Source organism: Triturus cristatus, chromosome 6 (assembly GCF_964204655.1).
Source record: "Triturus cristatus chromosome 6, aTriCri1.1, whole genome shotgun sequence".
NCBI lineage: Eukaryota > Metazoa > Chordata > Amphibia > Caudata > Salamandridae > Triturus > Triturus cristatus.
The window spans coordinates 1,932,896,976-1,932,921,775 of record NC_140589.1 but is presented as its reverse complement, the minus strand read 5'-3'; the positions used below and the strand labels follow the sequence as shown (position 1 = coordinate 1,932,921,775).

At 43.5% G+C, this 24,800-nt stretch overlaps 1 pseudogene; it reads left to right on the top strand.

Annotated features, from left to right (window-relative positions):
* The first annotated feature begins 1,602 nt into the window (after positions 1–1,602).
* Positions 1,603–17,977, top strand: LOC146822525 (uncharacterized; annotated as a pseudogene).
* Positions 17,978–24,800: the final 6,823 nt, after the last annotated feature.

The window sequence follows — 24,800 nt, the reverse complement described above, 5'->3', positions numbered from 1 at the left end:
CCCCCATGCCCAAAAACATGGTGGAAAATCTCAGCGTAAGGTTGGATACTGCTCTCTTTTGAGGAAAATGCTAAAATCTGTGGCAAGGACCTGTTTCAGAATTCTGCGCGGACTCAAACCCATTTTGGGTCTGTTTGTCCCTCGAACACGCCAGCTAGTTGTTGAAGCCTCAATCCTGTCTAGGTTAGACTATTGTAACAGCCTCCTGTTAGGGGCTAATAAGTCTGTGATAAATAGGCTTCAACACACTATGAATGCGGCAGCTCACATGGTACTTGCTCTACCTAAGTATAGTCCAGTGTCAGGGGTACTGCGTCAACTCCACTGGCTCCGCGTGGATCAGAGAGTTAAGTACAAAGCACTTTCTTACTCATGAAGTTCTGACGGGCTTCTGTAACTTTTATATATATCTTTCCCTGCTTCTCAGCGCTGAGACGTCTCTTTACTGTTACAGCCATGCGCTTTACACATCTCAGACGCTATTTTATCAGTATAGCAGCCAAGTTTGTTTTTTTGAAATTACTAGTCCAGCAGCAGATCAGGTCTTTATTTGATTTTGTGTGGAGGGCGGTCTGATTTGTAGAACCCTCTATTGCTCCTTATTGTATATGTTCTTTGAAAAGGAGCCAGAACATAAGGGATTTACTGGTTCATACCAGACCTAGGAATACATCAGCAAGGCATGTCGCAGTCCTGGGCCAGAAGAATGCATGGGGTCTCCCGCTAGTGACAGGGCACACGAGGTGTGAGACATGCGACATTTGTCACCTGACTGCAAACACAGACTGTGGACATTGGTCTTAATTACCCATGGGAACAAAAGCATACCAACTGCAGCATGACCAATGTCGTACATGCTCAAATGCCCATGCGGCCTTATCTACATCGGAATGACCACCCGCAGGGTAAAAGTCAGGATAATGGAACTCAGATCCGCTATCAGATGCCAAAGGACAACTACCCACCTGACAACTCACTACAAGGAGTAAAAAAACATGGCTGAGAATTTTATGGACAGTCCAGAAGTGGCTTCTCTTCTTAAACAGGGACTAGACGAGGGATGGATTTGCGAAAATGAGTATAAATTTCTATTGAATGCGCATCCAATAACACCGGCCATTTACGGTCTACCGAAAATCCATAAAAGTATAAACAACCCCCCGATGAGGCCTATAGTCAGTAGTATAGGCTCGATGTTGGAACCCTTAAGCAGATATGTTGACCATTTCCTAAAACCGATAGTACAGAAACAGAGGTCTTATATCAAAGACACAGCCCATGCGATTTCTATTTTTGAAGGGCAGAGCTTCAATGGGGTGACCCAACTTTTGGTCACCCTAGACATTGAAGCATTATATACAAATATCCCCCAAAATGACACCATCAGGGTGGTGGCCGATACCCTTGAGAAAGAAAACTTGGAAGGGGCTAATAAAAACTTTATAGTTTCTTGTATAGAAATGGTTCTCAAGAATAATAATTTTTTTATTCAAAAATGTTGCCTACATACAGGTGAAAGGGACCAGCATGGGGGCTACCTGTGCTCCCAGTCTGGCATGCCTCTATGTCAGCAATTTCAAACAGAAACACATCTTCAACGAGATGGCTCCATATTTTGAGAATGTACAGGGATGGCACCGCTTCATAGACAATATTATTTTTATCTGGAACGGTGACAGCCATGAGTTAGAATCTTTTCTAGACTGGATCAATTTAGGTGATCAAAATCTTAAATTTACAGCGAATTACAGCAACTCGTATGTAGATTTTCTGGACATCAAAATTAAAAATGTGGCTAACTCGTTACAGATGGAGCTTTTTACAAAGCTCACTGATAAGAACACCTTACTCACATATGATAGCAATCACCCTCGTTCCCAAAAAGATAACATCCCCTTTGGTGAATTTCTAAGATTGAGACGCAACTGCACGACCTTGGATGACTTCTACCGCCATGCGGAAATCCTAACAAATAAATTAAAAGCAAGAGGATATCCAAGGAAACTAATAAAGCATTCCTTAAAAAGGGCGAGGTTCTACAACCGAGAATGTCTATTAGAGACCAACAAAAACAAAAACAAAAAAGACATATCGAGTGGTAGAATTGTCTTTGTTTCACAATTTTCCAATATAAGCAATAGAAGAACATAGTTAACAGAAATTGGAAAATTCTCAACTATGAAGCAGAAAGTAGATTAGAAAAACCCCTTTTTTAATTTAGACGGAATAAAACTATCCGTAAATCCCTGGTGAAGACTTACAAACAGAATCATGACACCCAAACCACACTGGCAGGTGAAAAAGCCAAAGGGAACTACAAATGTGGCTCTTGTTCGACTTGTGCACAGTGTTTGGAAGCTAAAAGTATCACATATAACCAGAAGAACATATGGGCAAAAACACTTAACTGCCGTAGCAGAAATGTTGTCTATCTCCTCATCTGCCCGTGTGGATTGGGCTATGTAGGCGAGACAGGCAGAGAACTTCGCACCCGCCTGTCTGAACACAGGTCTGCTATTAGGAATATGAAAGATAAGGCTCCACTTACAGACCATTATGGGAAATTCAAACACGATTGCAATGAATTCAAATGGTTCATCTTAGAAAAAATCACAGTCAACAGGAGAGGAGGGGATTCTAATACCCGAAGAAAACAACGTGAACAATGGTTCATGTGTTATTTGAACACAGTAGATAGGGGCCTTAATTCCAAAGAAGATTGGATGAGCATCATTACAAGATAAGAGACATTGGAGAGAGCCTTTGCTCTATTGGGTTGCAGATAGTTCCAACTGTAATATTGGCTCTGTGACATCGCCTGGGTATTTATTTGCAACCTTCAGACCTTAGTAGTCGGTGTAAGGAATGGTCCCATATATCTGTAGTTGTGATGTTTTCATATTCAATCCGGTCAATACCTGAGTTTGTGATAATTGAGAATTTTTATGCCATCGCAATTACGGTTAGCAAGATCTCAACTAAACAGGGACACTTGTTAGAACAGGGTGGTTAGGATATATATATCCTTTTCCACACACATAGAGTGTGTATAAAATGTTGTCAGGATAAACTACTAGAGGTAAGGGGTGGTTTGCCTTTCCTCTCTATAGATAATAAAATGTGGCGGACGTTGTCGGGTAATGCGTAAAACGTATTACCCACATTCCTTAAGTACATAAAGGCTATATGGAGGGTGAGCAGACACATATTACTATTTAAGGTAGTGAGGAAACAACAAAACAACAAAAAAACAAAAATAGACGCAATAGAGACAAAAACGAACAAAATTAGTTTTTTTCTTGTATTAACCTGAGTTGTGGAACAAACTCGTAAAGTTTTAATTGAAATCATTTCCAAAAAAAAGACGAGGAAAACAAAACCACTAGATGGATGTGGGTATATGAGAACCAATGAACGGGGTTCTACTTTAAAATCAGAATACATCATGTTTGCATCTGCGTATGAGCAGGCAGATAACATGTAATAACTACAAGCTACATGAATGAGACAAGGGGATTGGCCCATGATAAGTCACAAGATGAAGGTAACCAATCAGAAAGGGAGTTTGTTAAAACAAATAGAGGACATCGGGAGGTAATAGCGGTAATTACAAACCGCATCTAGGAATTATCCCCGCATGGACGACAGAACCTGTATCTCCAAGGTAAGATTAACGAGGAGGAAAACCTAACAGTGAAATCAGTCGTTTTTCGCTGTAATGGGATAAAAACTTTGTAGGGGGCACACTCCTAAAATTTCCCCAATATTAATTTCAAAACCGTTTTTTTCATCTCAGAATAGGGGAATTGTCAAACAGGGAGGACGCTCCATTCATTGCCGGTCCTCGAACAGGTCTCAAGTGTACCTGCTTTAAATTGGAAGAAAAGGAACGACATGCGGGCCATAGTATAAACGCCACGAAAAAGGTAGGAAAAAACTTCATACAACAAAGGGAAAACGATAGGAATGGAGGAGGTCGTACATAACAGGGATATGACCATAATATGTATGTATTATAGATCACGATAAACGGACAACAGTAGCTGGGCCAATTGAACAGATAAAGAACAGTGCCCGATTTCCCTGACAAGCCGTATCTGTATTACACAAGCCTAACGGTAAGAATGTAAATCATACCCGAACTATACAATCTATAGGTATTGAGTGAGGCAGTGTAGTTGAGTTAACATGAAAAAGAATGGACATGAGGTAATTTATATGCTTTACAGATTGCATATAGGTGAAGAAGGAAGGTGGACCATTAATTCCCGTTACACAAGAAGTGTCGCCCAATCATCCGCAGTGGGCTGTATCAATAAGGAACAAAGAGTAAAATATACTCAGGTGAGAATATTCAATGAATGTAGACCGCAAAAATATGAACATGTAGTATAAATATGAACATAAGTAACATAATGCCTTAAGTGCTACGAGTGAAAGTGATAGTACCTCAAAAATTCTTGAACATGGAGTTTTCCAGATATAATGATATGAGGATTAGGGCCAGTCTGGACAGGGCATAGCTCATTAGAAACAGTTATGAAATAGATGTAGGTGATAACCCATCTAAATATAATTATAAATCTTTTTCTTTCTTAGCGGAAATTTATAAATCAACACTGAACGAGAGAAAAACATCGATTACTGGTCTTGACAAAGATAGCGGCATAAATTTAGCCCATCGAAACACGTCGACGCATAGAACAAATACAATCCAAAGAAACGGATATCCACTTGATAGGATAAATGGTTTAAGATCTCACAAGTGTTTAATCCCCAGAGCTGTCTTAGATTGGATGTATAGTTTATGACAAAGTGTAGTGTCTTCTTCATGTTGTATTCTCTCTGTTATGCGGGCTCATAATAGGGTTGTGTATTTTATCATTTGACTTGTTTATGGTAAATTTGCAATTTTGTCTTAGGCTTTTTTTGTATTTGCGAGTCATTATATGTTGTATGTGATTAGACTCAGGGTGTTGATTAGAACAGGAAATCAATATCAAGTGATGTTTTTAAATGTGATGAAATACATGTTTCTTATAAAATAAATGTACGTGGCCTTTTTAATTTGATTGTGTGTAAATGTAAATGTAAATGTCAAGGTACTTATAGAGCGCACTGTCACCAGACGGACACCTTGCAGTGTCGCCTTTGCGGTTTCCTGGCGCTGATACTCATACCGCTGTGGAACCCCTCCTGGCTTTCCCTGTGAAGTGTCCACTCCTGGGCACCCCCAGGGTGAAGCCAGGCATCCTTAGCGCTGTTGGGGCCGGTGTGGAGGCTAAGCAAGCTATTGCCCAGAGTTGCAGCGTGGGGCCCGTGATTAGAATAGGCACCGAGGCGAGAATAGACAGGTCCGAGGAAATTGAGCCCGAGCCCCGCCAAGGCGGGAATCGAACCCTGGTCCCTGGCCAGAACTCTGCTTCAGGGTCTGCCGCTCTAACCATTGAACCATTGAGTGACTATCTTTGTAAATCTACATTGCTTTATGTTCAAGGGACTGCTAGTTGTTACTTGGAAGAGTACCCTATTCCCTTGAATCTCACAAGGGGTCTCTCTCTATTTTTAAACACTTGAGCCCAATATCACAGCCACTGCCCGTAACCCAGAAAACACTTCATTAGGGAGCAAAACTGGATAAATGGGGTTTGCAGCCACATTGAGGGCCTGAACGATGACATTCCTTGGAGTGCACTGAATAACTTATGAGACACCTTCGGCCACCGGTTTCCCTCCCTGACCAGCCTTGAACGTTGGGGACTATTTATGACATCCAATACACATATGCAGAGGGATCTGGGATCACCTCATTTATGTGGAGTCAGATACGGCCCCCTGTCCCTCCCAGTCATTTCACCCGTCTGGACCACATTTGAGTTATTTTTTGCTTGGGACTTTGTTTCCTCTTGGAGCATACATGTACTCAGTATTGGCCACTGTATGTGTAGACAGACACTACCCTATAGATGCAGCACAAGCCGGTACCAGTCTAGGGACCAATCATTTCTTATTTTTGGTCACTACAATTATAATCTGGTTGCTGCACACACGTTATTTTAGCATATACTTATTATAGCATGTTTTTCCCACCAAGGTAGTTACTAGCAAACATACACCAGGTATGAGGAATATTTGTAATATGGGCACACCGGACAGGCACTGCACGCGCACATTATCTATTTTGATGGTGTCATGCATGAGATCTACTTTTCCATGAGCTTGATACACGCACCTGCACCTTCATAAACGCACCTGCACCAAGACACAACCTACACCCAATATGGGATAGGTGGTCAGCGCTGCAACTTTCTCTCTGCCTCTAACGAACCACCGGTTGCGCACGTCTATCAAGTAAGTCTTTCTCTCCAATGCCGCCCCGAGGGTGGAGGAAGCACTTTGTGCTATCGCTACAGAAGGTACACCAAGTCCCTATGCCTACTCGGGGATTAGGTTTAGCAGAGCACACTACCGCGTCGGCCCCGAGGCAGGTCCAATTTTTCTACTCATTACATAGTTAACTATTGGATTTCCTCCTCTTTTATCTCCGTATCCCAAAAGTGTGTGACTATATGGAGCTGTCCTCGCTCCCCTGCCAGTTCAAGCATTGATTTTAACAAACTCAGTAAGATTTGCCGAATTAATGACTGTCTTTCGTTTAGCACAGATGCCTTCTTTGGGTACTATTAATGTAAGGAACAAGTGTGTATTGAGCACTCAAATGGGAAGTCTATCCTCATCAAATGGGGCACAAGGCCTTACAACTCGCACTAGTGGTCTTTTTAATATTGTGACGCCAATTGGAATCGCTGTTTTGATCGGGTTGGTCAAAACCACCTTTGACATTTTTTTCACAGAGGGCACTGTATGTTTGATATAGGTTTTGTTGATTTTATTACAGGTATCCCACGGAGAGCAAGTTACTCTTTGATTTTGTCAGAGTATTCACTCATTCGTGTGTCTACACTCTACCATAGAAGTGAGGCGGTAGGGGTAGTACCTATGGGATCTTTGTTAGTCCTGATGAAAGCCAGGGTAATTACGGTAGCTGGATGAAGCATGTCGAAAGTTTGTAGAGTGGAGGTGTAGTGGGTTCATCATAGCCTATCATACCATCATCAATGGGTCCATTAATGACCTTTTACTCTGATCAGAGAATCCATTATTAAAGTATACATTTGGAATTCCCTTGGTCCATTTTAAATTGTTTCTCTGCATCATTTACACTTGATCCCACACTGTTTCTTTATGTATTGTATTGTCTTCCCCTCCCCTATTGCTCCACCTCCAGCTTTGGTCTGGTCTGTGTGTTAGCAGCCCTATGATGAAGCATGCCACAGATTTCTGTGGATGAGGGCAGTTTTAACACCCCGGTGTGTTTTGTCACCCCTAGATCACAGCAGCTTCAAATGCAAAGCCCCCCTTCTAGATGTGTTTAAGTGTTTATAGGAGGTCAAAGTAAGGTGTTTTTCCTCCTACCCTTTAACTTGTGTGTTGAACTTGAACTCATGCCCAGGTTGAGGGTACTGTCATATTTAAGGTTTTGCAACTTTTAGCAAGTTGCCACTCTTTGCCCAGCTAGTCCAGTGGCCTCAGAAAGGCGCCAGACAACTTTCTGCCTGCCTGGAGAGATGTGTGAATGACTCCAAGGCTAAGGGACAGAAGGCAGTTGCTGCAGAGTGAGGTGTTAACTCCTCGCCCAGGAATGCCACTCGTAGTGTTAGCCCAAAAAGCGAGCTGCATAGGGGAAGTCACGTATGAAGGTCACCTGTGACAACACAGAAGGATGCCTTTTGTTCAAGCAGACAAGTTTTAGACAGGGACAGAGAGGGAATACCCATCCCCAAAAGTAGCCTCAGCTCTAGGGTAGGCTACCAAGCTAATGACGGGCCACAACATTTTGAGAGTGGCTTGAATAGTGTACCCTAAGATAGCCAGATTCCACACACTGCAGGAGACATGTCACCAGAAGGGAAGGGGACCCAGGAGCCCATTGGCTAATGACGACAGTACGTTCCAGGCATTTTCCTGAGATAATTATGGCACCCTGCACATCAGATTACTCTGGATTCGAAGAAAGGACCAAAGAAGGACCGGCCTGCTGCCCTTAAAACTGCACAAGGAGAGGCTGCACTGTTGGAAGGACTACACCTGCTGCAGTTTGCGCTAGTAAGGTTTGGACTGTGCCTGCAGCTCCTGACCCAGGCAAAAGTGGATTCCTGGGCCTCAAAACCATAACAGTGACTCCAAGGATCAGTCGGCTGATCCCCTGGAACCAGCTCCAGGGACTTGAGTTAAAGAAACTGAAACAGGCAAGTTGGTAGTCACCACAGATGTTTTGCCACTACCTGCTGCCGGGCACACAAAGTGACCAATCCACAATGACCAAAAGTTGCACCCAAGCTGGAAGAGCTGTCAATCTGGATTCATCCCCCAAGAGGGATACTAGTACCTGCCAAAGGACTTTGCCCTGACCATGGTACAAGGAGACCAGTAGCCCAGTGTTGGACTTGGCCCTTCTGGCAGGTTCACCCCTAAACTTTTTGCTTTTACTGGTGCCCTGGTGGTAGTGATTTTTGGTTTCTGCGCACTTTCCCTGTGTCCCAGAGTAAAGTGTGTGCGCACTCTGGGTGCATGTGGTGAGATACGCCTGCCCTCCCATAGGAATACATGGGGGAATGCATGTGTCCCTGGTAGTTCCTGATGCGTGGGGAGTGCAGGTGCGAGTTTGGTATGTGCGGACTCGTGTGATTAAATGCTGCGCGATGATGTGTGCGGTGTCCATGTAGCTAGTGTGGAAGCACCACTTCTAGACGCTGGCATAAATGTGCAGTGACTGCCTGTCGCGTGATTGGCTGGCTGAAGTCATGTGATGGGCTAGGAAATCCCCAGAGTCAGGAGGAGTCACCCAGTGGTGAATAGGAAGATCAGCAGCCAGATGGGTGGGAGGAGTACACCTAGGACCTGAATAGGGCTGGGCTTTCCCCACACAATGCTGGCTCCGCCCCCTGTGGTGCGACTGATGACCCTTGCCTGTCCTGTGAATAGGGAGAGGGGCTGAGCAAAACAAAGTGCTCAGGAACCAGTTGTTACTGGTTCGCCCCTTCCCTGCATCTTGAGACAAAGGAAAGCTATGTATAAAAAGGGGCTGTGACCCCATGAATGTGTTCTCTTCCAGGATCCTGCCTGAGGGGGGCTGCTGCTGTTGCTGGACCAGAGGACTGCCACTTGGACTACCTCCCTGCCTGGAGGCCCAGTAAGCTGGCTCTAGGTCCAGCCTTGCCTCCCCCCCCCCCTGCCTTGCTGCATACAGAGGAGAACTTTGCTGGACTTTTATATTCTCCCCTAAAGCGCCTGGAAGTGCTTTTATTTGACTTATAGCGCTAGGAGCGCTTTATTTGGGACCCCAGTGTCGAGGAGCACTTTACTTGGTGCTTTGCTGAAGCCTCCAGCGCCTGGAAGCGCTGGACTTGCCTTCAGCGCAGAGAGCGCTTTCACCTTTACCCTTAGCGCCAGGAGCACTTTATTTCTGAAAGCCGGTGCCCACCCGGCCTTTGCCCCATTCTTGGCAGATCCTGAAGCCCCCCTGGCAGGTGCCCACCCTGCCAGGGACATTGCCGTCCATAACGGGTGCCCACCCCGCTCGTATGTTTAAAGAAGAGGGAGCCTACCCCTCTGTCAGGGTCCGGGTTCTGAGACACCGATGTTACCTTCTCCTCCCCCACTCACCGATGTTTCCACCTTTCAGTCGCCGGACCCTGCCACGCTTTGGACGGCATCATCAGAGTTCCCCCCCTTCCGGGTACTGGCCCTTTCAGGAACAGACGGAAGACTACGGACTCCGCCCCCGGGGGTGGAGCACCATCGCGTCATCTGACGTAAAAAGACCGGCCGCCACGGAAAAGGTAGTCAACAGCGGGAAGGAGGAAGGAGAACGCCGAGACGAACAACGGAGAGAAGAGGAGACGAGGACGCGAAGAATCCAGTGGTGTCGAGGACCCCGGAGGACGAGAGTACAGAGGAGCCTGGAGGCCAACAATCCCGCAAACGGTCCCGGAGGACGGTGGCTCGAACAGGTACGGCAGCGTTTGCTGGGTACCGGGAGCCGGGTCCATCATAGAGCCGAAGGAGGAGTGGGGCTGCCCGGTAGGGAATCCTGACCTCTGCGCACGAAACAAGAATCGATAGATGGTGACATCCCGCACTCCCTTGCCCTTAAGCAAAACAAGACCTGTATATTCCTAATCGGTCTCCTTTCTATTTCTGTTCTACCCTCATAACAACGTCGGACGAGTGATTACTGGTCGAGGGGACAAGGCGAGCATCTTCAAAGAGGGAGAACCTATCCCCCTGGAGGAAGAAGAACATGACTCACCCCCTTTCGTTATGGGTTCTTTTGATGCCCGACTTTGACATTTCTTTATTGTTACACCGAGACCTTTGACTATTCCCCATTAAACAATCATAAGACTACCACGCCTGTGTCAAGCTGTTTCTGCCAACTCTTATACCCTCATTGCTGCCGTACTGAAATCACCGCCGTGGCATCCAGGAAGTCAGGCAGTTCTTGTTAGGACGTGGGCAGGGCCTCGTCCCGAAACGGAAGTCGATGGGAGCCCACCCCGCGCTCCGGTAGCCACAGCGAAAAGGCCGTCCCGAAGGAGAGAGCCCCCGAGGAGCTGGAGCTCTCTTGTGGCCATCGTACTGCCCCCGAAGAGTCCGGTGTGCCTGGAGCCTCGGAGGCTCCCCAAGAGAACTGCAGGCTGAGGAGACCGGCAGCGGGGAAGACGCCGGTGAGACCAGGCGGAGACAACGCGGGAGTCCCAGGTAAGCGGGACTCCACATGGTAGTAGTCTCTGCCCCCTGTCCCCCACAGTGGCGCCGCAGTTGCAGGCTGCTCCGACGGGGGCAACACTGAAGAGAGTGCCCCTTCGCCCCCGGAGAGGCGTTAGTATCCTAGAGCGCTAGTGCGCTCCACCCGAGGCCAGAAGTAGCTGTCCAGAGCCCCCGAGCGGGACTCCGACCCCGGGGGCATTATTTGTTGCTCAGAGTCCAGAGGGACTCCAACGACGGCGCATTGTTTGTTTAGAGCCCACGAGGCTCCAACGTTGCCCCAGGGCATATTTATAGTTCAGAGCCACGGAGGCTCTAGGGGGGCATTTCTTGTTGTTTGAGCCCAGCGAGGCTCCAAGGGGCCAGTCCTGTGTTTAGAGCCCAGAGGGGCTCAGGGGACAGTCAGTTGGCCAGAGCCTGCAAGGTTCCGGCGTTGGCCCCCCCATTGTTCTACAGCTGCCCAGCACTTCATGGGCAGCTGGTCCGTTTAGGCCCCCGACATTGGGACACAGGGCGTCCTAGCCCCTACGAAGCCAGTTGGCCTAGGGACTGCCACAGGTGGTGGCTAATGTGAGTTTTGCGCTATTGTTCCCAACCTACACCTCTGAGTGTGTTGTGATGCATCATGTGTAATGTGTTTCTACCCCTACAGGTATTGTGATACTTAGGTGGTTATTCTCCCTAGTACAGGTGGTGCTAGTGAGGTCCTGGTTCCCTGCGTGACATTCTCCTAAGGTGGTTAGGGTTGCGTAGGTGGTACTTGCCTGTTACCAGTAGTTACTGGTTGTGTGCTACATGTGTTATTTTGTGCTACAATAATTTTATATCCTATGTTCTAAGTGCTAAGTTCTAAAAGTGCTAATTCCTGACAGTGGTCCATGTGGCCCTGTCCCCTGTACATATAATCCCTTGTAAAATTCTGCCCAGTGCCAGTTGGTACAGTGTAAATTGTGTGAATAGTATCTAATGTGTTTTGGTATAATACAAAGGCTATTTTTATAGAACCTTGTGTGGAGTTTCCTTTGTGGTGGGCCTTGGGTGGTGGTGTTGTGTGCGCGAGCAAACGCTTTACACATTGCCTCCGGGATAAGCCTGACTGCTCGTGCTAAGCTACCAAGGGGGTGAGCAGGGGTTATCTTTGGCGTGTAACTCCCCAGCCCTGACTAGAGTGGTGGTTTCTGCCTGGCTTTGGCGCAAGCCCTAGCCAACCAGAAATCGCCATTTCTAACACCCAGCATTGGCTGGCCAACTGCTGCAACCATGAAGACTTCGTGGACCCCAACCTCTTTGGCCAAAGTCTCCCCACACCACTCATGGACCAAGAACTTACCACAAATGCACTCCTGTCGACAGCACATCAACTGTGGCATTCCTGAGCATCTTTTGTTTTCTCCTATAATCGGATCATCAGGACCACTCTTATAGTCTATGGTGCTTGCCCTGTAAAAGTTTGGAACTTGATGTAAAAATGCTGTAGCGATGAGTTAACTGCCCAAAGTATCCTTTCTGGACCCATAGACCACCATCCTGCCAGATTTGCTGACCCAAGCCGGGCTACAGATGGTGAACTAACTCTTTAAAACTTTCCAAAGGTTTCCAAACTCGTTGACGAATGCTTGTTTGTGGTTGCATTTAAAATAATTTATATCTTCAAAAAACTATCTACGAAAAACTCTGGTGGATTTTCCTCAGTGTCTAAAAATATTCTGATTGTTTATAGATTTTTCATGGTGCGTGACTCCTATTGTGGTTTGGTGCTGTTGAATGCTTTATAGTAAGTTCCTTTGTCAAGCCTTGCTGCTTGAAGCCACAGCTAACCAAGGTTCTGCAAAGGAGATCAAGACTAGCATGACAGGCCTCAAGACAGTTTTGGTGCGTGTATTCCATGATAAGCCCCTCCCCCAGCCTATCATGACACACCCAGGTCCTTTTCCTGCAGTCGTTTGATACATTTTGTATCATTAAATAGTGATTAAAATTTATATTCTTAGCTCTACTAGTTTACATTGGATGAGGGTTATTTGATATTCAAAGACATGGCCGTAGTGTTTCTTCTGTTGACAACGGTATCAGCACACGATCCATATGATACCTTGAAGAAATATTTGAATATTCACAGTATGTCCAGCAGGATTCACATGTTAATTCTTACAGGTACAATATCCCTTCAGTTACGAGTCAGGAAGCTAGACGAGTTTGAGACAGCACACAAAAGAAACAAAAAAAGAAGACTGCACTGACGCTAAAAAGAGCCTTTTTGTGAATTTAAATGGCACATTCAACTCCCACTGCTGAAAAGTATTATTGAATGAGGATTGGAAAATATCTGTGCTGCAGCCAAACTGCTAGATGAACGTACCCATGGAAAGCAAAAGGTGAGACAATTGTTTTGCCATCTGACCTTTAGAAAACCATACCCATAATATTTATACTTTAATGACAAGTAAATATTGTATGCAGAGCGCCATTTCAAACAATCACAAACTATTATTATTGGTTGTGTTCAATGGCAGAGGCTTGCAGCAAGAGCCTGCCATGCATATTGCAGCATCATCTAAAGAGATGTTAAAGGTACGCTATGTAACGTGTCTCAATCTTTTAAATACAATTATCTGTCCTAAAGTTATGAGCAACTAAAGATCACAAAGAATTAAACATTTGTGTTCTTTAATTTACATATACATTTTTAAGCTACTGCTTTAGAAATAGGCGACTGACACCTATGGATGTTCAAGCATGTAGCATAATTACAATAACGAGACATGGGAATGCTCTTTCAAAATCATTTCACTTTAAACCACACAACACTATAGTAATACGCTTGTGCCAATATTTCTTTTTTTTTTATTTAAATGGCACTGCAAAAGGCGCAGCCTGCATCAAAAGTGTCCAGCAAAAATGTGCTTTGTTTGCTCACGAGTATTCAAAAATAATTTCTATTATTGACTGGAAACCCACTGAGCACCGAAGAACAAACTAATGGTTGGGGTTCATGATTGTCAAGCATATGAGAAGCAGTGAATGAAACAGCAATTTATACGAAATTAGGAAACAACAAGTGAACATATAGGGAAATGGTTTGACAAGTTTACTTTTTAGAAATAAAAATAAATTTTATTTCTTTAAATCTCAGAACATTTTCCACAAAGGCAATCAACAGAAAAGAGGGTACTAAGGCTTTCAAATAAAAACAAATAGATAAGGAATGCTGCTGATGTACATGATATGATCCAGAGCTGGAAGCCCATCACAGAAATCACATTACGAGCAAACAGCTGATAAACACATTAAATCGTGTACACATAGTTAATGGGGGAGTGGAGTCTGTTATTGATGAAGGAAAGTCACTGCAAATGGCATATTTCAAACAGAAGAGATTGTGTCCGATTCTAATGGTGAGCTTAGATCTGTAGTGGAAGGACTTCAGATTATAGAACTGGAAAAGAGAGGACTTGCTTTTTACAGAGTTGGGGAGTCTTTGCTGCATGGCTGCCACAAACGCCCCATGTCTACTGTATTATAAATTGGTGTGTGACTTACTTGGTTGTTTGGTGCTGTTGAATGCGTTACACTGCGTTCCTTTGTCAAGCCTTGCTGCTTGAACCCGCAGCTACCCAGGGTTGTGCAAAGGTGATACAAATGAGCTTCTCCCATGCAACACCAGTGTTGTATCGCAGGTTTGGTGTGCATCACCAGTGCTGCGTCTCAGATTTAGTGTGCATCACTAGTGGTCCATGAAAAAGTAACTATTATTAAATGATTTAAAACTAAATGGAGATATACATTTTGTTTAGGATGTTATTAAGCACCTGTTCCATGCTTTTTTCCCATTTTCCACCATTTTTGAGCATTTTATGACACTTTGAAGCACTGGTGATGAGTTGGGAAATTGATGATTTTTGTGATGAGGGATGATTCAAAAGTGCTGAAAATACATTTGGGACCTATTCAGAACACTGCAATCACACCTATATAGTTTTAAAATGATTATGAAGTATTACAAATTTTAACCTCCATAAGGGAGGCAAGCTGAAATTTTACACCACTCTGAGTTCCATGACCTCGTACACAAAAGTGACCTTGTCCCCCTGAAATTGAAAATGCTAATTTTCATCTTTATTTGTAAAGCTATTCATTCTGTTTCATTCATTGTGTGTTTATAATGCTCTAAGGCCACTTTAACACTCATTTATTTTCATTCCAATCCACTTTTGACCGTTTTAGAACACTTTGATGCACCAATGATGTATTTGGACTTAGTCTTTTTTCCTTTCATGGAGACTTCAACAGTGTTAGAAATTCATTTTGGAAATACACAGAACAGTGCAAATGCATTTATATACCATTCAGAAAGCTGCAATTACACCTATATAGTTTTTAAATGATTTTGATTAACATTGTTGACCTCCATGGGGAGGGCCCTTAAGCTGAACTTTTACACAGCTCAGAGTTCCACGACCTCGGACACAACTGTGACCTTGTCCCCCCCCCCCAACCTATTTTTGAGACTATTCATTTTGTTTCATTCATTGTGTGTTTATAATGTGATTAGGCCACTGTAACACTCAATTATTTTCATTTTAATCCATTTTTGAGCATTTTTTAACACTTTGATGCATCAATGATGTTTTGGGTCTTAGCCATTTTTTGCCTCAGGTACACTTCAAAAGAGTTAGAAATTCATTTTGGAGGTACACAGGAAACTGTAAGTGCACCTATATAGCATTCCAGACACTGCAATTGTACCTATATACTTTTGAAATGATTTTGTAATAAATATTTTTTTGACCTCTTGGAGCACATGGAGCAGCACCATAGCCTTCTGTAGAAGAAGTGACTCTGTTCCCTGAACACCTAAAAATATGACAAATATCACTAAAACAGGTGGCTGGATGCTAGAATTGGGACTCAGACATTGCTGGTATATCACCTGATGTATAATGTGGGTTCCTGATGTCCACAAGGACCCACAAACTGTCATGAGTTGATACCAAAAATTAGCAAAAATTGTAAAAGAAAGTGTTTGACAAGATTTGCTAATTTTCCAAATAGCTCAGAATGGATATCACGGTCACTTTGTGAGTACCCAGGACCTAAATATACTTGTTAGAAAGCTCAGATCTGATGTTTTCATGTGATCTATGTACCTTTGGTATTATCTCAAGTTTTTTTTCAGCTTCTAGCCAAGGGAAAAACCTGATATCGTACCCGATTATGTGCACCTTGGGCTGGGTGAAAGAAGTGACTTTGCCCCCTTAAACCAAAAAACTTCAAAAAGTCATCCCTGGAGGCCAGAAATGGGTCTTAGACACTCTTGGTATGTCATCTGAGGTATACTATGGGGTCCTTGGGTCCAGAACTAGAAATGTGATGTTACTCTGAGCTCTATGGCCTATTATGGAAAAAATGAGTTTGACACCAAACACCTTGAAGTGTCACAAATAGGAGTCAGACATGTACCTGGAGGCTGGAAATAAGCCCTAGCCACTCTTGTTATATCATCTGAGATATATTATGGGGTCCTGGTGGCTACAGGGACCTGAAAACAGTCATGAGGGTTGATATTGAAAATTAGCAAAAATTGTCAAAAAATGTTTTTGACAAAATTTGCTAATTTTCCAAATAGCTCAGAATGGATATCACAGTAACTTTGTGAGTACCCAGGACCTAAATATACTTGTTGGAAAGCTCAGATCTAATACTGTGAAGGGGTTTGTGGACCTTATGGACTATAAGAAGGTTATTTTCACTTCCAGCCATGGGGAAAAACCTGGAATCTTACGGAAGTGGTAATAGAATAGGTCATTGTTTTTCATCTCACTGATTTTTAGAAAACAGTTACTTTACTCATAATCCTTATGCTTTTAATGCAACTATTTATTGTATTTAGACATATATTTTGAACATTTGTTAACCATTCTTACTATCTGTGTTTGTTTGCAGATGCTTGAAACAAGATAATGCTATACATTGCAGACAACCACTTGATAAGAGACGGCAAAGGTATGCTACGTAGAATGTGCTGCTTTGTTTTTCGTATGCAATCATCTGTCATAAATTATGACCACCTTGTAGATCGTATGTGTTGTGCATGGTCTAATTTACAGATACATTTTGTAAGCTACTGTTTCAGTCTTAGGCTATTGACAGTTATAGATTTTATGCACTTTGCATATACGCAAAATGAAAAATATTCACTTTCTATAACACAGAACCATTTACTAATGCTTAACTTTGTCTTTTTTATGTACTTAAAGGGCACAGCATAATGGGCCTTCTACATCCAAAGTACCTGGTGAAAAAAATCATGATGTATTCATACATTTTGAAAAAGAGTTTCCTGTGACACTGAATGGGAATCCACCAGGTAAAAAAGACCGAATTGCCCTGGTTGGTGATCACGAGCGGCTTGCATATGATAAGTGGAGACTGAAACAGCAACTTCTAAGAAAGGAGGTAACAATGAGTAAGTAAACATTTAGATATGCTGAAATATATTGAAAAGTTACAATTTTAGAAACTGATATCAATTTATTTTGTTTCTTTCAATCACAGAACAGTTCCAGCGAAGGCAACCAAGAGAAGAATGTGTACTAAAGTTTTATAATAAAATGCAATGGAGAAAGAATGTACCAGAAGTTGCAGAGCTAATCCAGAATTGGAAACCAATGACAGAAAGCACATCACCAATGGGTGATAAACAAATTAACTCATGTCTGAGTCACCAACGGTGGAGTGGAGTTTCTGTTGTTGATGAAGAAGGTAGAAGGAAGGCCGTTGCATCACGCATTTTTCAAAAAGGAGAGGTGGTCTGCGATGATTTTCATGGGGAGCTAATATCTGCAACAGAAGGAATACAGAAGTTAAATGAGCTGCCAATTATCGGAAGGAACGGTATTGCATGGATGCCACAAACAGTCCATGCTCATGTCACCCCTTACTGGAAACTCCTGGAAAGCTAGTGCGGACATCAAAAAAGAAATTTAATGTCAAACCAGTTCTTGAGACTTTTGAAAGAGATGAAAAGCTGAGATACGTTATTTTATTTGTTGCGTTGCAAACTATTCAGATCAGTTGTGATCTTACTTATGACTATGTTCTATCAACAAAAGCCCACAGAGGCCAGGTGCCACCCTGCATTGATTAAGGACAATTCACATAAGACTTAGGGGCTCATTACAATGGCGGGAGGATCGCCACCGCTGGCCCGGCAGGGATTGGGTTTGGGGGATCGTTGTGGGCCAACCTTGGGGGGGGGGGTGTTGCTACACTGGGGGATACCCATGGCACCCCCCTGCATTTCCTTGCACCAAGTGGCAGGCACCGCATGGTGCCTGCCAAGTGGTGCAGGAAATAAGGTGCAAGCACCTTTCACATTGCGGAAGGTGCTGCAGCCAGCAGCACCACCCGCAATGTTAAAGGCCAACGATGCGCCCGCCAGTATGGAGGGTGTATACTAATTGCAGTGGTGGGACCGCCACATATCTGGCAGCCGGTCCCAATCACCACTATGGTGGCAGGCGGACCAAGTCTACCCATCATCGTAATGAGCCCCACAGTTTTTAGAGTTTTAAGGATGGTTTACTACATCAAAAATACTGTGGATATTCTATTCTCTGTACTTTAACCCATTGCGTGCGACGGACGGCTGGGAGCCGTCTGACGTCATGGTGGGCATGTGCGTCAGACAGCTCCTGGCCGTCCTAGCACCCACCCTGCAAACAGTCATTATGGTTGGTACTGAAAATTAGCAAAACTCGCTAATAGTGAGCACTTCTAGCGAGTTTTGCTAATTTGTCAAATAGCTCAGACTGGATATCAGAGACACTGTTTGAGTGCACAAGATATAAATACACTTCTTAGAAAGGTCAGGTCTGATCCTTTCATGTGATCTATCTACCTTTGGTATTATCTGAAGTTTTTTTTTCAGCTTCCAGCCAAGGGAAAAACTTGATATTGTACCCAATTTTGAGCACCTTGGGCTGGGTGGAAGAAGTGACTTTGCCCCCTTAAACCTCAAAACTTCATAAAGTCACCCCTGGAGGCCATCTGGTCACTCCATTGAAATGGATAGGATATAATACACAGCAGAATGTGCCATATAATTCTTGAAGCGTATAAGGTAGAGACTTAATTTCAATTGTAGATTGTAGCTGAGATATGTACGCATTATGGTACCAATTCTGATGTTTGTGGCTTATAGGAACAAGGTGCAAATTAGGTGTGACCTCGAGGTATGTTTTTCTTTCGGCTTCAGGTAGGTTGAAAACACTATGTATTTGCCTATAATTCTAACACCATACTATCTGGAACCATAATTCAAAGAGGAGCATCATGCTGACATCAGTCCACTGTTCTGTGTCCATTTGTATGCATGTGGCATGTTTAGAAGCAGTACAAATCATTCACTAATTCCATTCATATTTTTAGAATGTTGCTTCCAGTTTTGGGAACATGTGTCACATACATTGTGTCATAATTCATGATTCATACAATAGTTCAAAGGTTCACCACCCCTTATCATCCTCAATGCAATGGGCTTGTTGAAAGATTTAACAAGACCCTAAAGGGTATGATCAAAGGACTCCCAGAAAAGCTCAGGCGAAAATGGGATGTTCTTCTGTCCTGCCTTCTCTTTGCATACAGGGAGGTGCCACAGAAGGGGGTTGGTTACAGCCCTTTTGAACTTTTGTTTGGCCACCTTGTCAGAGGGCCACTCTGTCTAGTGAAGGAGGGGTGGGAGTTACCTCTCAAACCCCCTAAACAGGATATTGTGGACTATGTACTTGGTCTCCGCTCCAGGATGGCTGAGTACATGAAGGCGGCGACAAAACACCTTGAGGCAAGTCAGGAATTACAGAAAGCCTGGCATGACCAAAAGGCTGTACTGGTGGTGTACCAGCCAGGACAGAAGGTATGGGTGTTGGAGCCAGTGGCTCCAGCAGGCCTCCAAGACAAATGGAGTGGACCCCATACCATACTGGAACAGAAGGGAGAGGTCACCTACTTGGTGGACCTTGGCACTCCCAGATGTCCCCACAGGGTACTTCACGTAAACAGACTGAAACAATATGTGGACAGGGCTGACATCGGCTTCCTCATGGCAACTGATAAAGACAGGAGGAGGAGAGTGACCCTCTCCCAGACCTGCTCTCTCACAACCCTGATGGGTCAGTAGATGGTGTAGCCTTGGCAGGCAGCCTCACTGCCCAGCAACAGTCTGACTGCAGACAAGTTCTCCAGTCATTCAGACATATGTTTTCACTGACTCCAAGTCAGACCACCTGGTGCACTCATGAAGTGACTGGAGTAACGAATTTTTTCGTGGTTGTCAATGAATAATTCGCTCAGTTATGTAGTTGAAAGTTTTTTAATTTTGCACTTGATTTTTCATTAATCCGTTGGAAAACTTCATTTCCCAAAATGCAACATGTTAATTTCACAAAGTTGTCTCAATCAGTGTTCCAATGCATTTCGGCAAACTGCCTTCATCAGGGAACATCTAAAACAAAAGATTTAAACTGTCTGTAGTGATACCAGATAGATATGTACAATACACAATACTAGTCACATACATTGTAACAAATATTAAACAAATGGCATGCAAATGTATCTAGCGTGGTTTTTAACTCGAGAGAAAGGCTGTAAGGGGACCGTGTGGGTGAACATCGTGCCAAATAGCGGTTTACTCACTTAGAAAAGATGTGTGGGGGTTATAACTGAAATCGCTATACGGAAGTGACTAAATAAATATAATATGGACGTTGAAGAGTAAATGAGCAAACTGGAGGGGACTACGGAGGCTAATATCAAGATCTTACCGGAGCTGAGACCGTCGGTTCACTCAGGTGCCTTCCATGAGTGTGCTGCTAGTTCGAAACTCGCTGTGTGGTGTGGTATTTAAACGTGAATGACGTGCTACTAAAGGTGAAAAGCGGACTGCTAAAGTGTGCGTGTGGGAGAAAAAAAGTTCCTAAAAGAGAATTAAATTAGGCTCTCATGGCGTGCTGTTTTTGTGGTATGTAATATCAAACGTTTACCAACAGTCTGTATAGTGGATACAGTTAATCAGTTCTAAGACATTGTCAATCAATGAGAAAACGGCAGCCTTCCGATATGGTACCCAAGGCTAATATCGCAGTCAGTATGGTCTGTTTAGGTTGAATGTTTATAAATAACAAGAAAATTCGACCCTGTCATTCATTCCGTGCGGTTGTAGAGAGTTCAAATTGTAAATCCAATGATTTTCTCTTTGCAGTAATGCTGTACGGTTATCAATTCCTTCCCGTTTTTGCACTACCTCTAAAATGCAAGCTTTTAATTGGCTGTTGTGGTGTTGAGCTTCAATAAAGTGATGAGCTACCATTGATTTGGTTTGTTTGGTTCTTATATTGCTTTTGTGTTCATTCAATCGAACTTTTAGTTTGCGTTCTGTTTGTCCGACATAGACTTTTCCGCATGGGCATTTTAACATGTAGATGATATTTGAAGTATCACATGTAGCTGTCACCTGTAGTTTGATTTTATGTCCTTTCATGGGGTGCATGATGTACATCCCCTTAATGATGTTGTGACAGTTGCTGCAATTTAAACATGGTATCGTGCCTTTGTAGGTAGCTTGTTGAGACTTTGTGGGTGAGTATTTAATGAGCTCTCCGATGTTTTTGCCTCGTTTTTAGTTTTAGTCACTTTTACATCCAGGAAGTTGATCGTATGTTCGCTGATCTCATGGGTAAATTGGATCCTGTCATCAATAAGGTTAAGTAGTTGGATTTGATCTTCGAGTTCTTCATGGGTTCCTTTCCATAATAGGAAGATGTCATCAATGAATCTTAGGTACAACGGTGTCTGATTCTTCCAGGGTTTAGTGTTTAGGATGTATTCTTCTTCAAAGGAGTTCATAAAGATATTGGCATACGCGGGCGCTGCACAGTTGCCCATCGAAGTGCCAGTCTTCTGTAAATACCATGTGTCTTGCCACTGGAAGTAGGAGTGTAGAAGAGTGAAATCTAGGAGTTCCATCAAGTAGATCTTCATGCCTTCGTCATAATCTGTATTTAAAAGGGCCTTTTCAACTGCTTCAATCCCTGCTTGATGTGGGATCGATGTGTATAGAGATTTAACAACTCGAAGATCAAATCCAACTACTTAACCTTATTGATGACAGGATCCAATTTACCCATGAGATCAGCGAACATACGATCAACTTCCTGGATGTAAAAGTGACTAAAACTGTGAGAGGGTTCGAAACCAACCTGTACAGAAAATCTTCAGACAGAAACAACACCTTAACATATGACAGCTTCCATCCCCAACCGCTCAAACAACATCTACCGTATTCTCAATTAATGAGGGTAAAAAGGACTGTGCTGAATCCACCAAACAACAAGAAGACATGTTACAGCGATTTAGACAGAGAGGATACCCAGAACATATACTAACAGAAGCTAAAGAACGTGTCAGCAACTTCTCAAGACAACAACTACTTTTGACAAGACCCAAAACTACTGCTGAAAGAATCACATGCGTTAGCAAATTTTCTACCATGAGCCAACACTTGAAAAAGGCTGTTAAAAAACACTGGCCATTGTTACAACTAGAGCAGGATTTCAAAAACACCTTCATCCGTGAACCGATATTTGCTTACACACGAGGCAAAAACATCGGAGAGCTCATTAAATACTCACCCACAAAGTCTCAACAAGCTACCTACAAGGGCACGATACCATGTTTAAATTGCAGCAACTGTCACAACATCATTAAGGGGACGTACATCATGCACCCCATGAAAGGACATAAAATCAAACTACAGGTGACAGCTACATGTGATACTTCAAATATCATCTACATGTTAAAATGCCCATGCGGAAAAGTCTATGTCGGACAAACAGAACGCAAACTAAAAGTTCGATTGAATGAACACAAAAGCAATATAAGAACCAAACAAACCAAATCAATGGTAGCTCATCACTTTATTGAAGCTCAACACCACAACAGCCAATTAAAAGCTTGCATTTTAGAGGTAGTGCAAAAACGGGAAGGAATTGATAACCGTACAGCATTACTGCAAAGAGAAAATCATTGGATTTACAATTTGAACTCTCTACAACCGCACGGAATGAATGACAGGGTCGAATGTTCTTGTTATTTATAAACATTCAACCTAAACAGACCATACTGACTGCGATATTAGCCTTGGGTACCATATCGGAAGGCTGCCGTTTTCTCATTGATTGACAATGTCTTAGAACTGATTAACTGTATCCACTATACAGACTGTTGGTAAACGTTTGATATTACATACCACAAAAACAGCACGCCATGAGAGCCTAATTTAATTCTCTTTTAGGAACTTTTTTTCTCCCACACGCACACTTTAGCAGTCCGCTTTTCACCTTTAGTAGCACGTCATTCACGTTTAAATACCACACCACACAGCGAGTTTCGAACTAGCAGCACACTCATGGAAGGCACCTGAGTGAACCGACGGTCTCAGCTCCGGTAAGATCTTGATATTAGCCTCCGTAGTCCCCTCCAGTTTGCTCATTTACTCTTCAACGTCCGTATTATATTTATTTAGTCACTTCCGTATAGCGATTTCAGTTATAACCCCCACACATCTTTTCTAAGTGAGTAAACCGCTATTTGGCACGATGTTCACCCACACGGTCCCCTTACAGCCTTTCTCTCGAGTTAAAAACCACGCTAGATACATTTGCATGCCATTTGTTTAATATTTGTTACAATGTATGTGACTAGTATTGTGTATTGTACATATCTATCTGGTATCACTACAGACAGTTTAAATCTTTTGTTTTAGATGTTCCCTGATGAAGGCAGTTTGCCGAAATGCATTGGAACACTGATTGAGACAACTTTGTGAAATTAACATGTTGCATTTTGGGAAATGAAGTTTTCCAACGGATTAATGAAAAATCAAGTGCAAAATTAAAAAACTTTCAACTACATAATTAAGCAAATTATTCATTGACAACCACGAAAAAATTCGTTACTCCAGTCCAGTGCCCGGGGATACACCCCACAGGGGTGGGGTCGTTACCTATTGTTTGATTTTCACACACTCTCTGGCAGGGAGTGATACCCTGGAGCACGGCACAGATTTTTGAAAATTCTTCTAACCACAGCAGTGCACAATTGACCATAACTAGTTTCGCACTCATGAAGTGGACACTGGGGACAGTCTGCCTGTGAAGAATAAGATCTACAGGCAACCTGACCATGTCAGGGACTGTATAAGGACAGAAGCCCAAAAGATGTTGGAATTGGGAGTTATTGAGCCCTCAGATACCCCTTGGGCTAGCCCAGTAGTCCTGGTACCCAAACCTCACACCCAGGGTGGCAAGAAAGAGATGAGGTTTTGTGTAGACTACAGAGGACTCAATGCAGTCACTAGGACTGATGCACATCCCATTCCCAGAGCAGATGAGCTCATAGATAAATTGGCCTCAGCCAAATATCTGAGCACATTTGATCTGACAGCTGGCTACTGGCAGATAAGGTTAGCTAAATCTGCAAAAGCCAAAACAGCATTTTCAACGCCTGGTGGGCATTATCAATTTATTGTAATGCCCTTTGGTTTGAAAAATGCACCTGCCACTTTTCAAAGGTTGGTGAACCAAGTCCTCACAGGCCTGGATGACTTTAGTGCAGCATATCTAGATGATATTGCTGTCTTCAGCTCCACCTGGGAGGATCCCCTGATCCACCTAAGGAAAGTTTTGGAAGCCCTGCAAGGACTAACTATCAAGGCTACCAAGTGCCAGATAGGGCAGAGTCAGGTTGTGTACCTGGGCCACCTTGTAGGTGGAGGCCAGGTTCAACCACTACAGAACAAAATCCAGACCATCATGGACTGGGTTGCTCCCACCACCCAGACTCCGGTCTGAGCTTTCTTAGGCCTGACTGGGTACTACAGAAGATTTGTAAAGGGATATGGATCCATTGTGACC